At 41.2% G+C, this 20,279-nt stretch overlaps 1 protein-coding gene across 13 annotated transcripts in view; it reads right to left on the bottom strand.

The window, feature by feature from the left end:
- Positions 1–20,279, bottom strand: part of ZBTB20 (zinc finger and BTB domain containing 20) — a 511,117-nt gene that overhangs the window by 184,445 nt on the left and 306,393 nt on the right. For all 13 annotated transcript variants that reach the window (XM_082221566.1, XM_082221567.1, XM_082221564.1 and 10 more), the window contains one exon: positions 12,232–12,351. The gene's annotated coding sequence lies outside the window, so the exon portion shown is untranslated. The remainder of the gene's footprint in view (positions 1–12,231; positions 12,352–20,279) is intronic.

The raw sequence follows: 20,279 nt of genomic DNA, 5'->3' as shown, positions 1-20,279 counted from the left end.
CCAAAGAAGGATGTTCTGCTCATTATAGGGGATTGGAATGCTAAAGTAGGGAATCAAGAGATAAAAGGAACAACTGGCAAGTTTGGCCTTGGAGATCAAAACGAAGCAGGGCAAAGGCTAATAGAGTTCTGTCAAGAGAACAAGCTGGTCATCACAAACACGCTTTTCCAACAACACAAGAGACGACTCTACACATGGACATCCCCAGATGGGCAACATCGAAATCAGATTGATTATATTCTCTGCAGCCAAAGATGGAGAAGCTCTATACAGTCAGCAAAAACAAGACCTGGAGCTGACTGTGGCTCAGATCATCAGCTCCTTATAGCAAAATTCAAGCTTAAACTGAAGAAAGTAGGAAAAACCACTGGACAGGTAAGATACAATCTAAACCAAATCCCTTATGAATACACAGTGGAAGTGAGGAACAGGTTTAAGGATTTAGATTTGCTGGACAGAGTGCCTGAAGAACTATGGATGGAGGCTCGCAACATTATACAGGAGGCAGCAACTAAAACCATCCCAATGAAAAAGAAATGCAAGAAAGCAAAGTGGCTGTCCAACGAGGCCTTACAAATAGCGGAGGAGAGAAGGCAAGCAAAATGCGAGGGAGATAGTGAAAGATACAGGAAATTGAATGCAGATTTCCAAAGAACAGCAAGGAGAGACAAGAAGGCCTTCTTAAACGAGCAATGCAAAGAAATAGAGGAAAGCAACAGAATGGGAAGAACCAGAGATCTGTTCAAGAAAATCGGAAATATGAAAGGAACATTTCGTACAAAGATTACCATAATAAAGGACAAAAGTGGTAAAGATCTAACTGAAGCAGAAGACATCAAGAAGAGGTGGCAAGAATACACAGAGGAATTATACCAGAAAGATATGGATGTCTCGTACACCCCAGGTAGTGTGGTTGCTGACCTTGAGCCAGACATCCTGGAGAGTGAAGTCAAATGGGCCTTAGAAAGCACTGCAAATAACAAGGCCAGTGGAAGTGATGGTATTCCAGCTGAACTGTTTAAAATTTTAAAAGATGATGCTGTTAAGGTGCTACACTCAATATGCCAGCAAGTTTGGAAAACTCAGCAGTGGCCAGAGGATTGGAGAAGATCAGTCTACATTCCAATCCCAAAGAAAGGCAGTGCCAAAGAATGCTCCAACTACCGCACAATTTCACTCATTTCACATGCTAGCAAGGTTATGCTTAAAATTCTACAAGGAAGGCTCAAGCAGTATGTGGACCGAGAACTCCCAGAAGTGCAAGCTGGATTTAGAAGAGGCAGAGGAACCAGAGACCAAATTGCAAACATGCGCTGGATTATGGAGAAAGCCAGAGAGTTCCAGAAAGACATCTACTTCTGCTTCATTGACTATGCAAAAGCCTTTGACTGTGTTGACCACAGCAAACTATGGCAAGTTCTTAAAGAAATGGGAGTGCCTGATCACCTCATCTGTCTCCTGCGAAATCTCTATGTGGGACAAGAAGCTACAGTTAGAACTGGATATGGAACAACTGATTGGTTCCAAATTGGGAAAGGAGTACGGCAAGGCTGTATATTGTCTCCCTGCTTATTTAACTTATATGCAGAATTCATCATGCGAAAGGCTGGGCTGGATGAATCCCAAGCCGGAATTAAGATTGCCGGAAGAAATATCAACAACCTCAGATATGCAGATGACACAACCTTGATGGCAGAAAGTGAAGAGGAATTAAAGAACCTTTTAATGAGGGTGAAAGAGGAGAGCGCAAAATATGGTCTGAAGCTCAACATCAAAAAAACGAAGATCATGGCCACTGGGCCCATCAACTCCTGGCAAATAGATGGGGAAGAAATGGAGGCAGTGAGAGATTTTACTTTCTTGGGCTCCATGATCAGTGCAGATGGTGACAGCAGTCACGAAATTAAAAGACGCCTGCTCCTTGGGAGAAAGGCGATGGCAAACCTAGACAACATCTTAAAAAGCAGAGACATCACCTTGCCAACAAAGGTCCGTATAGTAAAAGCCATGGTTTTCCCAGTAGTGATGTATGGAAGTGAGAGCTGGACCATAAAGAAGGCTGATCGCCGAAGAATTGATGCTTTTGAATTATGGTGCTGGAGGAGACTCTTGAGAGTCCCATGGACTGCAAGAAGATCAAACCTCTCCATTCGGAAGGAAATCAGCCCTGAGTGCTCACTGGAAGGACAGATCGTGAAGCTGAGGCTCCAATACTTTGGCCACCTCATGAGAAGAGAGGACTCCCTGGAAAAGACCCTGATGTTGGGAAAGATGGAGGGCACAAGGAGAAGGGGACGACAGAGAATGAGATGGTTGGATGGTGTTCTTGAAGCTACTAGCATGAGTTTGATCAAACTGCGGGAGGCAGTGGAGGACAGAAGTGCCTGGCGTGCTCTGGTCCATGGGGTCACGAAGAGTCGGACACGACTAAACGACTAAACAACAACAACAACAATTTTTGACACCATAAACATAATACTCGTTTATATAATCCGTAGGAACTCATCTAGTTGATGCTAATTCAGAAGTATAAATGTAGATGTTCATTAAAACCATACATGGCAACCATGGAGACATTGTATACAGTCTGAATAAACTTAAGTAACATGTAGTGTAATCCTTTGCATGTTTCTCAGAAGTAAGTCCTACTATGCTTAATGGGATTTATTTCCAGCTAGGTATGTATAGGATTGTAGCTTTAAGCAAGAGAGATCTTGCAGGGTTAAAACCCAGGACCATTTAAACAACTATAGTATGAAAAAGCTGGAAACAATATAAAACACATGGGACCACGAAAGACAAGTAAATTACTGTGTTGATCTGAGAAGAGGAACTGAAGGTGTCACTTCAGCTCCAATCAAAAGACTTGGCTTTAGGCCAGAACATCACAGGTTCAGCTTTCATGCCATCATTAAGGCTTGTCCCCAGGATTCAGTATAGCATTAAAAACAGCATCTTCTGGATTTGAAACAATGGCTGATTCTCTCTCTCTCCCATCCTAAAATTAATAAAATGGATGTGAGTGCTAACTTTCCAACATATTCTTTAGGGCAAAAAAACAACCCAGTGAAACAGGCATTTTTTACATTAATTTATCATTATTTTTCTTGGACTCTATACAAAAAAAGTAGTATGAAAACCACCCCAAATGTGATAGCCTGAAGCTGAATCAGGAAATGTGATGAAGCTATGCATGAAATGTAGCAAAATCTTGAGACTGCAGACAGACTGAAACAATCATTCGGTTAATAAATAATCTGTGCTGCTAAAATAAAAGAAACAAAGAGAGAAATGTACAACTGTTTCCCCCCACCCTGCTTATGTGTGCAGTGAACCTCCGAATGCATGATCCTTCTTACTGATAAATTTTACATAAAGTCTTCTGCACCCCTTTTCCTTCCAACTTTCATTTGGAAACAAAAGGATTAGACCAGGAGGCAAGGAACAGAAACATTGCCACTTAGATCTGACACTACGCTATAATGGCTGCCTTGTGGTCTTGAAACTTCAGTACAGCCTTCTGGTATAGGGACAATGGCCCTTCTAATACAGCTTCCTGCTCTCACAGTAGCCACGCCTATGAGATCCTGCAAGTAGGACCCAAGTGCAAGAGCACCCTACCCTCCTGTACTTTTGATCAGCTGGTATTCAGAAGCATACTGCTTTCAACCATGAGGCCAGGATGTGGCTGTGAGACCATTAATTTGGGGAGTGGAAAACATGAGCATATCATGCATGCCTTTTGCCAGTCTTCACTGGTTCCCAATCTATTTTCACAGCTTGAGGCCAGGGTACATTAGGAAGCAATCTATCCATATGTACGGTACCTACCTACTCAGATCTTGAAAACCCCAGGGAGGCTTCCAGGTGAAGCTCTTCTCCTCCCCATGTCTTTACTCTGTCGTGGTTTTAAGCTTTAATCTTCAGGGCGAGTCTGCATTGGGAGTACTTCAGAGACCAAGCACTGTCTGAGAGTACCTCTGTGACACAGAATGCCCTTCCAAGTTCCCAATTTAGCATTTTTGTGTGGAGATGTTTCACAAAAAAAAACCCAGTCTTACTACACAGATGGGGGCGGTGGTGGGCTTTCCTTTTCTGTAAGATACTCTGTAAAGTTCATTAGCCCAGAATAAAAATAGCTTTAATAAATACTAGAACTAAATTATTGGTAGCGTTTCCCAAGCCACACTTCACCTTATAGGAAAGAAGTAAAAATACCCAGAAGTAGTTAACAAGCTTCATTTAGGAGTCTCTCCATTTGACCACAACTATTAGTGCCTGGCGTGCTCTGGTCCATGGGGTCATGAAGAGTCGGACACGATTAAACGACTAAACAACAACAACAATTAGGCATGAGGTGCTTCCCTTTTAAAATGCAGTGGTACCTCGGGTTAAGAACTTAATTCATTCTGGAGGTCCGTTCTTAACCTGAAACCATTCTTAACCTGAGGTACCACTTTAGCTAATGGGGCCTCCTGCTGCCGCCACGCCACCACCATGCGATTTCTGTTCTCATCCTGAAGCAAAGTTCTTAACCCGAGGTAATATTTCTGGGTTAGCGGAGTCTATAACTTGAAGCGTCTGTAACCTGAAGCGTCTGCAACCCGAGGTACCACTGTAGTCTGTATTTCATGATGGTAGTTGATGGAATAAATACAAATATTTTCAATGACTTCAGATCTTGGGACCCAATGTACTCCTATGTTACATGCACACTCAACATTAAAACATCAGGGTAGACTCATGTCAAGGTGGCAGATTTAATGTCAAACACTGATGCTTCCAAATGTAGGAAATAATAGGGATGGAATAATGGATCCCCCCTGCCCCAGTTTGCAGTGCTTAGATGTATTATGAAGAAAATTCCATGCCCTAAAATTTTTATTTTACTCAAAATGCAAATGGCCACATTACTGCAACTTTATGCACGGATTTTGCACTTGCACAGGCCCACATTAATCAGACTAGGCTCTCAAAGCCACAGCCTTGATAGGCACAGACTCAGAAATGGATTATTTTAACTGCTTACTCTCCACAAAAAATGGTACTTCCTTTATTTGACTAGAACTGCACATATAATTTACAGAAAAATGACTTGGCTCTTGAGTTTTCAGTTTTCCATGCTTCCACAATAGTCTGTGATTTTTTAAAAGTCCTAATGTGAATTCATCTGCATTTGAGTATTCATTTCTCCTAATATAAACAAATTTGTATGACCTCTTGCCTAATATAAACAATTTAATGAGCAATTTTCCGTAACAGAATCTGTTTTGTATGTTATTTTCACTTAATATATCTATACATACACATTTCTGGTTGGAGAACTACACTGCAAAATGTGGAAAATCACAAATTCAAATGGATATCTGTCTTTCAATTCATGTATTGTTTCAGGAAGTGTAAATTGGGTAGAGCTGTATTAAAATGCGAGCCAAGCCAAATTTCTCACACATCCCTACAACCTCGATAACAAATTCTGAAGTAAAACTGCATGGTTCTGAGAAAGACCCCCCCCCCCAAAAAAAATATTATGATCCAGTCAGAACCCTTAAAAACATTTTCTCAACTGATCTCCCACATGGCTCATAAATACTGATCCATAGCTCTGTCAAGCCAAGAAGAGTTTGCTAGTCACTAATCTGACTTTATCAGTGAATGCTACAGTATTACCAGTAATAGAAATATTATTAAATCAAAAATCTAAGTGCGAGATTTGGAATTTTTAAAAGCAAATACTTTAGAATCTATTTTTAAAAAAACCATTTATAAGCTGTCTTTCTGTTCAAAGTCCCCCAGGATGGTTAACAAATCAAAAGTTAAAAAACAGAACAATAAAAAAGAAGGAACAACAGCCAACCCCCCCCTCCCCTGCAAAACACACACACATCAACATCGCCTGATAAAATAGTATAGTCTTGACCAGGCTTCCTCAACCTCAGCCCTCCAGATGTTTTGAGACTACAATTCCCAGCATCCCTGACCATTGGTCCTGCTAGCTAGGGATCATGGGAGTTGTAGGCCAAAAACATCTGGAGAGCCAAGGTTGAGGAAGCCTGGTCAAGACTATACTATTTTATCAGGTGATGGTTGATGTGTGTGTGTCTTGACTGTCTGGCCCAAGGCCTGCATATGGTGGATGGACAATCCTTCAAGGCAGCACCATGGGAAGGGGGGGGGGGCGATCCAAATCAAATCACTGCCAACCACAATGATGAGGGTGGCAAGATCTGAAACATTAGATTACCTCAACAAGTGAGGAGGGTCATTTGTTTATCTTGTGGCCATCATATTTAGCTGCAGCATGGATAGAAGTGGCCTCAGCCAACATAGTCTTTGCACAGGATTCAGTACAGTGGTACCTTGGTTCTCAAACGCCAAAAACCCGGAAGTTGAATGTCCGATGCGGCTGTCTGCTATTGTTTCCTGGGCGCCTGCTCCAATCAGAAGCTGCACCTTGGTTCTGGAACATTTCGGAAGTCAAATGACTTCGGAATGGATTAAGTTTGGCGCTTTTGTTTTTGCTGTTTATTTTGCGTTTTTCAGTTAAATTGTTTTTGTGACTGTGTGGAACCCAGTTCAGCTACTGATTGGTTGGTTGGTTGGTTGGTTGGTTGGTTGGTTGGTTGTGACTGTGGAAATGGATAAAAGCCCCCCATCCAAACAATGACTATCATCAGTGAAGGTAAGAGAAAAAATGTAATTTTAATTTTTACCATCTACAATACTGTCTTATTTATTTTATAGTACAGTACATTGATTATTGCTTTCATTTTATGGATCAATGGTCTTGTTAGATAGTTAAATTCATGTGAAATTGCTGCTTTAGGGGTTGTTTTTAAAAGTCTGGAATGGATTAATCCGTTTTGCATTACTTTCTATGGGAAAGTGCGCCTTGGTTTTGGAACGCTTTGATTTTGGAACGGACATCCGGAATGGATTAAGTTTGAGAACCCAGGTACCACTGTATTTCTCAGATGTTGGTAGGTGGTGGGCCGAAGGGGGCAAGATACGAGTAAAATAGGCCTCTTCTATAACATCTTAATAGTAGGGTAAGCAGAGCCCCTGCAGAAGTTGTAAAAGGTGCAGAACTGCTACCAGTAAATGGGAAATAGAGTCCAACTCCCTCCAACTTCATTCTCATTGCCCTGCTACACAGATGTTGTGCCCACTCTTCTGTTTATTGAACCTTTGTTCATGATGTTATGGGATACTGCAGCTGCTGTATGTTGATTTGCTCTTGTGCCATGCATCAGAACCGGGCCATTATACTGTTTCATTTCAGTTAGAAATGAATTTCTGATTCTCTTCCTCCATCACCTCTCTTTGCAATAAAAACAACAACGAAGCAGCTATTTTTTTATTTGAATAAACAGTTCTTATTAGTGGTTCAGATATGGATGAAATATATTGCTACAGCCATGTTTGTTATGTATGATTTACACTGTTTAACGGCATATCATCTTATGATGTTCTTAATTTTGTTATGCTGGGGGGGGGAGGGTTGTTTAGTTTCAAGCATTTAGTCATGGATGCTTGTATTTTGAACTTTGAAAAAATTAATACAAAGGAAATTTAAAAAAAGAAAAAGAAAGTATTTTCAAAATGATGTGGAAATCAAATCTATCCCACAGTAATTTGATTTGCAGGAAATGGAGAGAAAAGCATTGCAAAACAGAATGCCTTGAAGTGCATTGTAATTACTTACATGTGCAAACACCATTGTCTTAGGCATACAGTTAATAACAACAGCAATAATAATTCTATGCCCTTATATAGGGACATTCATTCAAGGAGCTTGAGGCTCTTGGCAAACATTCATTAATTAAGCCTCAAAATGTACATGGAGAGGTAGAGAGGTAATATCCCCTTTTGCAGCTGAAATGCCAAGGAACTGCAGACCAGGACTCAGGGATATACTGGAGTTAATGTCTAGCACAGATGGGTTCAGCTGCAAAGTACAGAGTTGGAAAAGGCTTGCCCTCTACTGAGGAGTATGTTCATGTTACAGAATTTGCTGCTGCACACCCTGAAAAGCTGCAGTGTGACTGAGTAATCTGGTATTTACTGCAAGCAATGAAAGTTTCAGTCATTACTAATGTTTGGAGCATAAAGCAAAGCAGCAACAACCACAAGAACTCCACCACAAAACCATGTGAAACAAACCTCAGACTGAAAAATAAAGGCAAAACTTGTATAATGGCAGATTAATTTTGCTATTAGTGTTTCTGAAATGTGAAGCTCTCAGCCATTTTCATAGGCTGTGAATGGGTGCTAAAATATTTCAGACAGCTCCAGCAAAATGACTTAATCTAATCATGTGTTCATTCTCAGAGCCAAAAAGAGAGAGCTTTATATTTTACTCCTTATCTTTGCCCCTTAAGCCAATTCTTCTTCTTTGTCTCTTATATCCCACTGTACTCTTGTTTACAACACCAGAAGCAGCACTCTAGATTCTATAAAGATAAGAATCCTGTTTTGCAACCAAGTAAGTCAAAATGCTACGCTTACAAATAAATTGTGCACAGTAACCAAATTTCCTTATATTTATGTATTCTACACAAATAATTCAGCTTCCGAGAGTCAGTTTTCCAAAGCATCAGAGAGTAGAGAATAGTAGCCATGGAAAACAGAGATACAGGACTCGTTCACATGGAACATAAACTATGGTTTTGTCATCTTCATGCATGTGTTCTCCCTCCTCCCATGTTATGCATCAATAATTTATTACACGATGTGATTTGCTACCCACTTTCCTTGTTTGGACAAAATAGAGTTTGCTCTTGCACTTGAAACAGCAAAACACCGTTTCAGGGTTTGAAATGAGTTTCCAATTCTGGTTGGGAGGAAAAGTTTCTCCCTCCCACAAACACACAAGTAGAGGCTCATAAGGGTGAGGTGTGGGGCAGTCACTTGCAAAACTTGCTTGCCCTGTGCGATGTCAGGATTGCAAGCCCATTCTCCTTTGTGGTGGGTCGATCTGATCCCATCTGTGAAGGCAGGGCCTGGTCCTAGGTTACAAGACTGTACGCTTCTGTTCAGATTCCTGTTCATCTGCTGCCACCTCCAGTTCTGCCTCCCCACCCCCACAGCTGCTCAAAGCTCTCTGTGAGGCTTTCCACTCTGCAGGAAAGTTGGGAGAGCAGAAACTGGCACTGGTTTCCCCCCTTCATAAGTGGTTGAAGTCAGAGCTGAAAGGGGAGATCACCCCTCCCTGCAACCAAGATTCCTACTATTCAGTCCCCCCGCCATTTCTTCTTCCTCCTCCCGTGTCAGAGGCTACCAATCTAAACCCAATCCCAAATGAACTCATGACACCAACCGTATTTTACTCCAAACTGAATAGGATACAGGAACACATGAGTGATGAAAACAGAGAGGGACAGAAGGGAATCTGCAAGTCTCAGGCTTAGACCCAATAGCCAAACCATGGTGTGAGACGTCGTAGCCATTCTTATTTGGAGTGCACCTGGCATGAGAAGATGGGGTGCAGCAGTAGGGTCTTAAAAGTGTGAACAAAAAAGTGTGAACATCCATCCAGTAAGCTCAAAAAACTCCAGGTTCTCAAAATAACAATAGGCCTTAAGAGAGGTCCCCCTGCTCAAGCCATTAAGGAATTTTCTACTAGGCTGAAAAGGGGAATGACTTTGCCTCACAGATGTGTAAGGACTCATGTGCTCAAAGCCAATAATTTATAGGTCCTTTAAGCTGTGAGGGGGCAAGCTAAATATCATTGGGTGAAAGAATAGGGCTTGAGACTACATACTGTGAGACATGTCTCCTGTCCTGAGGCCAAATTTTGTCTCCCTTTGGGCCTCAACATGAAGACAGAACACATAGAATCACAGAATTCATCATGTCCAACCCCTTGTTGACTCAGGAAACTTATTACAGTGGTACCTCGGAAGTTGAAAGGAATCCGTTCCGAAGTCCATTCGACTTCCAAAATGTTCAGAAACCAAGGCGCAGCCAATTGGAAGCCACACTGGATGTTTGGGTTCCAAAGAATGTTTGCAAACCGGAGCATTCACTTCCGGGTTTGCAGCGTTCGGGAGCCAAAATGTTCGACTCACAAGGTGTTCGCGAACCAAGGTACGACTGTACTACAGTATCCCTACTGGGTGACCATCCAGCCTCTGCTAAAAAACCTCTTAAGAGAGTCTGGGATCCACTGCAGGACACCTTGTATTATCAGCCTAAACCTTTTCCCCTCTAACTTGAACCTATACACAACCCCATGCAAGACCCCCTGCTCCCTCCACAAACGTTTTCTGGCACGCCTCAGGGTCCCTTCTCAGTATACTCACCCATTCTAGCATTTCCCCTTCAGCATAATGACCCTGGTGTCTGACTCCCCTTCTCCAGGGGATGAGGCAGGGAATTCAGAGTGGGAGAGGAAAGTTTCTTCAGGAAATGAAGAGGCTTCTCTCACAGAAGGTAGAGCTACCTAATGGGATACAGCTGCAGTTTCTATTTACGGTTCAGACTATGGATGACTGCTGTTCGATTAACACTGGAATTCTGCCTTTAAAGAGATTCCAGAATGAGTCCTGCACACGGATATCTAGGGTGCCCCTGAAGCCTTGCCTCTAAGGCCATCATTCAAAACAGAACATCCACAGATGTTTGTGCTCTGTGTATTTTGACACTAGTCATCAATGTTTTGCTAACACAGAAGACTATTGCCCATTAGTACTGCATTAAGCTGGAGACTGGATACAGGATTTGATCTGGCAGCAGGCTTCTGTGTAATTCACAACATTATTTAAAACTGGTTCAGGTATGGGAAACCACCTAAAAGCTACAGAGGTAATGAATAATTGCTTTATGTTTTCAGTATTTTACCCTGTAACGATAAAACTGATAGAAAAATCACACACTGCAAGGAAGTGGGAACTGTACAAAGAGAAAGAGTATAGATAATCACTGGTAGATCAGAGTTTATAGAGGAAAAGAATGCAGGAGCACATTAAATTTACCATAAACAAGGAGTTTCATACCACATCAGTGACTGCTACTATAATTCATTTGTCATATAAATTATGTCCATTGGGAAGTCTCATAAAATTAATTAGGGCAGAGACAGGGGAAAAACAAATCAAAAACTTCTCAGAGCTGCAACAAATACAGGTTCTAGACAGAACAGCATCAACAAGATCAGTCAAAATACTTATTCAATTCCCATGAGGCTAACATCCTCGTACAAAGAATTTTCCTGGCCTTATCAACTTGAAGGAAATTATACTGGTTGCTCTCAAGGACACAGTAATATTGAAATTTCAAAACTGAAAGCAACACAGCCTTATATGAATTACAAATTGAATGTATTAAAAAAAATCCATGAAATACAGTTGGTTAGCTTATATGTTTAATAGAGCAAAGCAGACTTATCACCTTTATTTCAAGCCACTGCCCAACCCTTGCCATGCCCTCACCACCACTGCCCAGTATTTCTCAAGCTCCATTTCTAACCTAAACTATGTTGGCCCAGCAAAGCTGTTATATAAACTAGTTTCTGGTTGGAGAACATACTCTTACTTCTGTATATTGTCAACCATCTCACTCTTACTCCTTACTGAATCTAACATTAACTATGTGCAGGTGCATTAGCTCATTATACTTTCTATGTTATCCTTGCCTCTTTTGTCTCCTGCTCCCACGTCCATGTTATCTCCCTCACTGCTAAAATGCACTTTGAAGGCAGGGACCTGTTTTTTTGTTTTTGTTTTTTTGTTTGCTTGTGTTACTCTGTACACCTCGGGAGTCATAGCTCTTAAACCAATGCATCCTCAGTATTTCTAGTAATTGCTCTCGTTAGAGCTCTGCCATAGTTCAGTCTGTCTTGCAGCATCCCAGAAATTAGTCCTTTTAAAACAGGCTCTGAATGACACGCCAGATCTCATAAGGTGATTGCGTGAAGCTGACAAATGTCAATGGCAGAATAGTCTCATTCTGCCAAACCCTTTTTGTTCCTGATTTAATCTCAGTTTGAACCCATCTCTCTTCAGGTGAACAGCTATTACATTTTGCTGTGGACCTGAGGTTTAGGGTGCTAAGAGGTTCTGAAGGTATACAAATGTCAGCTATTCATCTATCTCCAACTGGATATGGTAAAAAATGAGTTGCCAAAAGGATTTTCTGCTGTGAATCAACAGGTGGTTTGGCAGCAAGACTAATGCTTGCTTGCAGCTTTTCACTTTTAGTTCCAGAAAAGGTGGGTGGGGGGAACAATACCTCTTAAATGCAGCATTTCAAGCCAACTGTATGGAAAAGAAGGTTTCATTCCAGCCAACTCGCCCTGTCTCTTGCAACATGGAATGAAATATTCCAGCTGATGCTGCTCTCCTCTTCAAGCTACAAGGGTACAGATTTGGAAACAAAGAGAAAACAAAAGAGAAAGGAAGAACATTATGGAATACAATTTGCTTTGCATAAATTATAAATATGGCGTAAAATGGCTACATGTGGTGAAACACAGCAAATTTATTTCACCACTGCCATATACAATTTATATTCCTCATAGGTATTGATCAGTATTTCTAACTGGCATACAACAGGAAGGAGAAACATTCTAGATCCCACATCAAATACACAAAATTTAATTCATTCTACATTAAATACAAAACACTTTTAAAAAACAGTGTTATAAAAGACGTAAAGGAAATCCATAGGCATGTGGACAAATCTCTGCAAAAAAAAAATGTACAAAGAGAAACATAATAACAAAAAATTACTTGGTACATGAAAACAATTTGTTGAAATGCCATGAAATTTATCATGTCTCTTATAGAGTGGTTGCTATGCCCTTCTACTCAGAGTTTAATCTAATATTGGGGAAAACTTCTTTTTGAAAATCTGTAGTACTTATTAACCTTTTCAGAAATCTTGTCACTATTTTGAAAGGGGTTCCCCCCCAAAAAAAAATAATTATGTGGTCATTTAAAATTATCCAAACAATGATAATGTCTATTTTACATTCTATAAAGAAATTTATTTAACATTCTCAGAATGCACCTAATTTTATCCTTCAGACTAATGATGTGTTCTTAAAATAAATGTTAAATCTCTTAAGAAACTTCAGTGGAAACCCTTTGGGAAAATCCAACCACATATGCCTATCACACCTCATAGGAGCTAACAGCTGTTAATATAGCAACTACATACAAAACAAATTCCACAGAATGGGCTTGAGGATCTTCCAATGTCTGAAGGGTCTTTTACATTTCAGACAATTTTTGTATCTAAGTATATCTAACTATAGCCGGATAGGCAAACGACTCGAAAAAGGCAAGTAGAGTCAGGCCATCCATGAAATGGTCAGCTGCAACTCCTAGGTCATGATGAGAAAGGAACAACCTTGGAGCCCAATCTAGATGATAGATAAAACGCATGACTACAGAGTTGCAGCCGGGGTTGACAGAACACATAAGAAGGAACATCCATTGATGTCCTTAATGAGGGGGCAAGGCTGATCTTGCTGCCATCCTCAGGAAATGAGAGGTGTTTAATTTGTTTTAGAATCTTTGATGGTTAAGCGCTTCTCAGTTTTGGATTGACATAAGTGTCACACAGCTTCACATACGTTGACCTCTTCATATAAGTCAGAGGGGTGAACCTCAAGTCTTGGCCTGTCTATCTGGGCCTTGGAACCATTCCCAGCCAACTTCTCTCATGAGCCACTTGCACCCCAAGTGTTTTTGCCTGGCTGGAATGAATCCTTGAATTCTAATAATACTGCTTGCTTGACTGGATAAATGACAGAGAGGGACGTATCAGTGTGTGTATAAACTAGCCTGCTGTACAAAGGCAGAAGTTATATGAGCTGCCCCACCCACCCTTCTCTCTGGCACGTGGTTGCCCAGAAGGCAATGCAGTTCTTAGGCTGAAAAGGGTTATGTACCATGGATAAAAGTGAAAATCCCACTGGAATTCTGAAGTAAGTGGGGAAGTGGCAGTGATGCTGCTATGCTTGACCTCTTCACAATGAAAAATTTTAGGCCACTGGATTTCTCCCACTATATCTGTATAAAAGCTTTACCACATTTTGTTTTGATATGTTAAGAAGATTAGAAGTCAGGAATTATGTTCCTACATCACCAGATCTAAGAAACTGCTATTAAGTTTAGCAGAACAATGCTAGAACAGCTAACAGAAAAATTATTATCTTTTGTAACGCAACCATTTGAGGCCCATATTAGGGCATATTCAAAACTCTTTGAACAGCCCTGGACAAGATAATATAACATCAGTAGGCGTAGACTAGGATACAGTGGTGCCCCGCAAGACGAATGCCTCGCAAGACGGAAAACCTGCTAGACGAAAGGGTTTTTCGTTTTTGAGCTGCTTCGCAAGACAAATTTCCCTATGGGCTTGCTTTGCAAGACGAAAACGTCTTGCGAGTGTTCCGATTTTTTTCCGCTCCCCCCTTTTTTCTAAGCCGCTAAGAGCCTTTTAGCCGCTAAGCCTTTAATAGCCGCTAATCCGCTAAACCGCTAATAGCGCTAAGCCGCTAATAGGGTTGCTTCGCAAGACGAAAAAACCGCTAGACGAAGAGACTCGCGGAACGGATTATTTTCGTCTTGCAAGGCACCACTGTACAAAGAATACCTGGGACATTAATCTGATGTTCACCGGTGTGGTTGAGTCCCAAACAGATTTTTAAAAAAAAGTAATAATGGATTTGCTTTTTTAAAAAGAACTGTTTTGCATAATCAAGCCCATATCATATATGGTGCACCATCAGAGGTTGATGCAAATCAGAATTGCAATGCAATTTTTTAAAAAGCAGCTTTGAGAATAAAAAGTAGAAATCTGGAGTGCAGGAACGGTAGTATGAGGTTGTGCTAACACCCGCCCCCTATTGTACATTGCCTGCCCAATCTGTTTTCCTTCCTCTTGCAGCAGGAAGGGTGGAACCTGAGGCCCTTCAGATGTTGCTGGATGCTGACTTCCATCAACCCCTTCCAGCACAGCCAATTGGCAGGAATTATGAGAGCGATGGTCCAGGAATAACTGGAGGGCCACAGATTCATCACTAGCATCAAGAAGGTTTAAAATGAGTATTTGCTTGCATTCTGGACATCATATGTAGAAAGCTCTCTCTCTCTCTCTCTCTCTCTCTCACACACACACACACACACAGAGAGAGAGAGAGAGAGAGAGAGAGAGAGAGAGAGAGAGAGAAAATCAATTCAGCAACATAATACATGCTCTTGCCCACTCCAGACTGTCATCAGGTACCAGGCCTCCTATATGATACAACTGGCTTGAACCTCTCTTTAAACACAATGTAGTACAGTACTGTGGAAACAAGAGGCTTACCAGAGCTATGTTGTTAAATAAACGGTGCATAGCATCATTGCTACTATCCTGTCTGATAACAGACCCTTTGTAGGGTAGATATTTAGTTGAAATACTTGAACTCCATCAGATAAATAACAGACCAAAAGACAGAAAGGAAACTGAAGGCAGGGAGGTGAAGCTATCATCTGAGTGTTTTGTTTCTAAGTGTTGCCAGTCATAAAAGGACTTGACGTGCTAATATCTGTTCATTCAGACACTTACAGACATGCTAAGAGCATGACGGCTCGCAGGCACTGCCTTTAAGTGCTGTTACTGAGGCCCCCAAATATTGACAGAGTGCCAGACTCTAAGAAACTATTGATGTACGCAGCCGACCTCTGCTCCAGACACCTATCAGACAGAATCTTTAAATGTCACAGATTAATGAATTTTCATGAAACTCTGTGGGTGGGTGTATGTGGGTGTGCACGTGCATGTGCATGTGTGTTTGATAGTAGGAAAGAAAAATTCAAAATAATCCCCCCTGAATCCTTACTCAAGTGGTCTTTATCATTTTGCAAAACTTTGACCCAAACTCACTATTTTTATTAAGGCGATAAAGACTGAGAATGTGTGTGGGGGGGGTGTGTGTGTTAGGGGAAGGGAAGTACTTCTGGTGGGGGACACGCTGTGCTCTTTCAGGGGTACCTTGTCCACCTTTGATCCCCCACCCTGCACTCAGCTCTCACATGTGGCTCCTAGAAGCTGTCAACATGCAACAGCAGCTGCACCTTGGGAATGGCCTTGATTGGCCAGTTAAACTAGATGAGGGCAGCCAATGGGTCTCAAACCCTCAGCGGATTAGGGACTTCCTCTGTATACAAAGATAAACTCTGGGGGATTGAGTGGACAAGACCAATAGTGGGTCCAATGGTCAAAAAAGTTTCTGTATGTGCTGTAGAAGGAAGTGAGGGGCAGTTAGGGCTCATCAAGCTAGCACTGTAGCACTGAAAATGACTCCAAAGGTAATATTGCCCAAGCCCCTGCTATGCAAGAATATCAGCTAAAGCATCCCTGACAGATGACCATCCAACCTCTGCTTTGAAACCTCCAAAGAAGGACAGTCCACGACCTCCTGCAGGAGACCATTCCCCTGTCGAACAATTCTTACAGTCAGAAAGTTTTTCTGTATGTTTAGTCAGAATCTCCTTTCTTGCAACTTGAAGCCATTGGTTTGAATCCTACCCTCCAGAGCAGGAGAAAATAAGCTTGCTCCATCCTCCTCTCTGTCTTTTCTATGCTAAACAGACTCTGCTCCCTCAACTGCTCCCCATAAGACTTGGTTTCAAGGCATTTTATCATCTTGGTCGCCCTCCTCTGTACACCTTCCAACTTGTCAATACCCTTCTTAAATTGTGGTGTCCAGAACTGGACACCGCACTCCAGGCGTGGTCTGATCAAGGCAGAATAGAGCAGGATGATGATCGTGACAATATACTTCTGTTGGTGCAGCCTATGCACAGTTAATAACATTGGGGATTTTTGCTGTTCCATCACACTGTTGACTCATGTTAAGCTTGTGGTCTACCAATAACTCTGGATCTTTTTCACAAATACTACTAGCAAGCAAGGTGTCCCCCATCTTATCTTGGTTATTCCTGCTTAAGTGTAGAACCTTACATTTGTCTCTATAGTACTTCATTTTGTTAGATTTGCCCCAGTTCTCTATCTATTAAGGTCATCTTGAATCCTGATTCTGTCTTCTGTAGCATTACTGTAGTTACAACTCCCAGTTTGTTGTTATCTATAAATTTGACGAGCATCCCCTCAATTCCTTAATCCAAGTCGTTTAGTTGAACAACAGGCCCAGGACAGAACCTGTGGCACCCCATTTGTCACTTTTTTCCACGATGATGAGGAACCATTAGTGAGCACTCTTTTCAGTGCTGCAGTGGTCAGTCAACCAGCTACAAATCCAACAAATAATTACTTTGTCCAGCCCACAATTTATGAGCTTCTTCATAAGACTATCATGGGGGACTCTGTCAAAAGCCTTACTGAAATCAAGACACACTTGATAATACATGCACTATTATAAACAGGAGTGCTTTCTGTATGAAGGAAAATTGTAATATGTCATGGCATGACTCCACCCTACATTTTGACTAAACAGGGTTACACATCTAGCAGAGTTTAAGAAGAGATATTCAACAACTGCTCAATTTTTACACTATTACACTCTTCTGGGAAAAGTCACTTGATAGTACCAGGAATTATGCATCTACCCCAGGAAGACTTGAACAGAGGTCTGGGAAAACTCAAAATTTTTCTCGAAATAAAATGAAAGAGCTATCCTGAAAACTAAACAGCTGTGAAGAGCAATTTCAACTGACCCTGCTGTACAATGGTGCTAAATGTAACCTACATTCTAAGGGAGGATACAAGTTCGGTTAGACACGCTGCCAGCTGTGAACAGTTTATACCCAGCAATTATATAGTTGCACAAATGGAATAGATGTTTTCTCTGTCTGTATACTGTAAATGTTTACATGGAGTGTGATGTCGTAATAAGTGCCATCAAGGCAAGAAGGATCTGCTTCCCCATGGAAAAAAATAAAATCCACATAGATTCACTTCAGTGTTCTTTGGGCACCATATGATTTGGTGACTCCTACTGATGTTAGTTTTAAAGACAAAAAATGTATTGTAGATATAATTCAATAAAGCCAGTATTGTCAAGCTATCTTATTGACAAAGATAGTTTGTGAGATTTGCTAAGGTTTGCGGAACTTGTGAGCTGCACACTATTTCACGACATTTTTGATTGGCCTAATAAAGGCACCACCCTAATATGGCTGTTAGATTTAAAATAAAAATAAAAATGGGTCAACATGGCTACCTTTACCCTTAATGTAACTATTATGGGTCCTTTCCTCTACTCCCAGTTAACAATGCCACCATACAACAGCACTAAGACGCCCTACCCTAGCATCGTGTTTGCTAAAAGCTTCTACAGATTTTGTGGTGTCATAAGACTGGGAGGACAGACAGTGCTCTCTTTAAGCAAATATCAGGGAGTACTGCAGCTTAGGATAGTTCCCATTATCTGTGTACAGAGCAACAGAAAAAGAAACAGCTACAGAATAGTACAAGTCAGATTTCAAAGGGTCGTAAAACCAACTTCCTTCACCCCAGTGCAGGATTTTCCCTTCTCCAGCCTAATCTCTTTGTTGTGTCTGCCCTCATCAATGAGCCCATTCATGCCCCATAATCAGCTCTGATTAGTGTTGCTTCACATCAGTCTCTTCCTCTTTCTTTTCTGCTCTGCCTGTAGAAGGATTGGAATCAGCTTCTGCACACCCCTCCTTGTTAAAAGCTGCACCTCTCCTGCTGACTTACTGCTCTCTCAATCAAAAGGGCAAGAGGAAACAGTTGGGATTCATTCTTCCCCCTTTTTTGAGAAACGGCACAAATGTCAACTTCCTAAGAGGATGTTTGGCATAGCTGAGTTCAGTCGTGAAATGTACAAAGTCGGGATGATCAAAAGTTTGAAGGGCTGCCCACTGCTAGAGTGGAGGGGGGGGGAGAAAATGGGATCTCTTCTGTAGTTTTAAAGGAGACATGAACAGACTGCCTTCACGAGAAATGCTTCTTCTATTAAACTGAGACTTGGCAGCAAAATTCAGCTGCAGATCCCAGCAAAGTCTGTGCCTATTTTGATTAGGAATATTTTGACTGGGTCTAGTATTATTTATTACTGCCAGACACAAAACCATAGCTCGCCCCTATACACGAAGCCAAGCCAGAGCACAACTAAATGCAGCACAGCCATCTTCTCAGAAAAACTCTTCACAAGCTCAAGAGGTCAAGACACGAAAGCTTTAGCAACTAATCTACACTTAATGACCCACCCAGTGATATTCAGAATATCACTCATGAAATCACCCAAGATATCCCTCAAGTAATTAAAGAACAAAAGAAGAAAAGGCACACTAATCTAGGAACTTCCTCTCTGCCCAGAACGTTGGAGGCTATACACCACACCCCTCAACAGTATTTATAGGAACTCAAACACCAGACTCTGCTCTGTTCCAGTAACAAGAAGCCGAAAGCACCAGCCTGAAGATGACGAGTGAGACCTCGTCGAAACGTCGCACAGACACCCCGACTCTTACACGGGAAGACACCCGAAGACACCAAAACCTGCATTCCTGTACCCGTGAAAATCTACGAAAGCATATATATATATATATATATATATATATATGGATAGAATATCTACCATACACATCAGAACAGTTTATATTCTCAGGGATACTTATTAGAGAGAATGCACACATGTACAGTATTTAATTTTGTTAGTCACTTTGTTTTCATTTTAAACACTCTGGATTACTAATGTGTTTTCAGGGTGTATTCCTTTTTTTAAAAAAAGATTTTTAAAAAAAGTCTCGGTTAATATAAGAAAAATACGACATTCAGCTTGCAAAATAGCACTCCCCCCACCCCTATGCTTCACTACAAAATCATGGATTTTAATGTCACTATGACCTACTGTTTTTGGTTGCAATTTTTTATCTAATCATTTACTAAGTCCTGCAGTCATCAATGGGAGTCACCCACACATAACAAATAGCAGGCGTACATTGTATGTCTACATACTGGCCTACAGAAATTGTTCGGGGTTTAACCCCCGCTCCACTAAACTGTACCTCACTTTGTTTTCATAAAACTACAGTGCAAAATAATTGGTGGAACTCACCATCACAAAATGTGGAGGAGAAGTACTAGCTCAGATAGCTTTAAAAGCATTTTAGACAAGTTTATGAAGTTCCACCAAGAGTTACCAACCATGATAATGAATCCTAGGTAGCCTGAATACTAGAAGCAAGCTGAGTGCTGTTACCTACATGCCCTGTTCCTGGCTTTTCCAGATGCTTCTGGTTGGCCACTGTGGAAAAGAGGATATCGGGCCAGTCTTAAACGGATCCAGCAAAACT

The sequence above is a fragment of the Podarcis vaucheri genome, assembly GCF_965113315.1.
Source record: "Podarcis vaucheri genome assembly, chromosome: 4".
Classification (NCBI taxonomy): domain Eukaryota; kingdom Metazoa; phylum Chordata; class Lepidosauria; order Squamata; family Lacertidae; genus Podarcis; species Podarcis vaucheri.
This window is presented reverse-complemented; position numbering and strand designations above follow the sequence as displayed.